Here is a 1,556-nt window from a genome sequence, read left to right as displayed (position 1 = left end):
GGAGGAGGTGGGGGGTGTTGGGGGCAGGGGAGGTTTATGGGGAGGGGTCCGTGGCTACCTCTGCTGGCCCCTGGTTGCCCCCCTGCCCTGGGTTGAGAAAGGCGCCGCCATCATCCCCAACACCATCACCTACATCTACTACAAGGTGACAGAGGGGGGGGACACCAACTTGGGGGGGCACCAGAGGAGGTAGAGGGTGTTTGGGGCAGGGGAGGTTTATGAGGAGGGGTCTGTGGCCACCTCTGATGGCCCCTGGTTGCCCCTCTGTCCTGGGTTGAGAAAGGCACCGACATTGTCTCCAATGCCATCACCTACGGCTACTACAAGAAGGTGATGGTGGGGGGGACACGTACTTGGGGGGCACTGGAGGAGGTAGGGGGCATTTGGGGCAGGGGAGGCTCATGGGGAGGGGCCTGTGGCCACCCCTGATGGCTCCTGGTTGCCCCCCTGCCCTGGGTTGAGAGACACAGGGGTGAAAGGCGCCGACATCGTCCCCAACGCCATCACCTACAGTGTCCCCCATCCTCTCTGTTGACCCAAGTGTCCCCAACATCTTTGCTGTCCACTGGTGTCCCCTGTCCTCTGGGGGAAGACCCTCATGTCCCTCATCATCCCTGGTGTCCCCAGTGTCCCTGACGTCCCTCTTTCCTTCCCCCCGGTGTCCCCTGTCCTCTGGGGGAAGACCCTCGTGTCCCCCATCTTCCCTGGTGTCCCCAACACCCCTCTTTGCTGCCCACTGGTATCCCCCCTTCTTCATTCTCTGGGGGAAGACCCTCATGTCCCCCATCCTCCCTGGTGTCCCCAGTGTCCCCAACATCCATCTTTCCTTCCCACTGGTGTCCCCTGGGGGAAGACCTTCATGTCCTCCATCCTCCCTGGTGACCCCAGTGTCCCCAACATCCCTCTTTCCTTCCCACCGGTGTCCCCTGTCCTCTGGGGGAACACCCTAATGTCCCCCATCCTCCCTGGTGTCCCCAGTGTCCCCAACATCTTTGCTGTCCACCGGTGTCCCCTGTCCTCTGGGGGAAGACCCTCGTGTCCCCCATCTTCCCTGGTGTCCCCAGTGTCCCCAACATCTTTGCTGTCCACCGGTGTCCCCTGTCCTCTGGGACAAACCCTACTGTCCCCCATCCTTGGTGTCCCCAACACCCCTCTTTGCGGCCCACCGGTGTCCCCCCTTCTTCATTCTCTGGGGGAAGACCCTCATGTCCCCCATCTTCCCTGGTGACCCCAGTGTCCCCAACATCCCTCTTTCCTTCCCACCGGTGTCCCCTGTCCTCTGGGGGAAGACCCTCGTGTCCCCCATCCTCCCTGGTGTCCCCATCCCTCTTTGTTGCCCACCAGTGTCCCCCTTTCTTCATTTTCTGGGGGAAGACCCTCATGTCCCCCATCCTCTCTGTTGACCCAAGTGTCCCCAACATCTTTGCTGTCCACTGGTGTCCCCTGTCCTCTGGGGGAAGACCCTCATGTCCCTCATCATCCCTGGTGTCCCCAGTGTCCCTGACGTCCCTCTTTCCTTCCCCCCGGTGTCCCCTGTCCTCTGGGGGAAGACCCTC

At 61.9% G+C, this 1,556-nt stretch overlaps 1 protein-coding gene across 1 annotated transcript in view; it reads left to right on the top strand.

Moving 5' to 3' along the window:
* Window positions 1-1,556, top strand: part of LOC106899872 (DENN domain-containing protein 4B-like) — a gene marked incomplete at both ends in the record, with an annotated part of 5,773 nt that overhangs the window by 3,366 nt on the left and 851 nt on the right. The gene's annotated exons all lie outside the window — the stretch shown is intronic.

This window comes from Calidris pugnax, unplaced genomic scaffold (genome assembly GCF_001431845.1).
Source record: "Calidris pugnax isolate Ruff unplaced genomic scaffold, ASM143184v1 scaffold929, whole genome shotgun sequence".
Lineage (NCBI taxonomy): Eukaryota > Metazoa > Chordata > Aves > Charadriiformes > Scolopacidae > Calidris > Calidris pugnax.
Note: the sequence above shows the minus strand (reverse complement) of the source record. Positions and strands in the feature narration are given on the sequence as shown.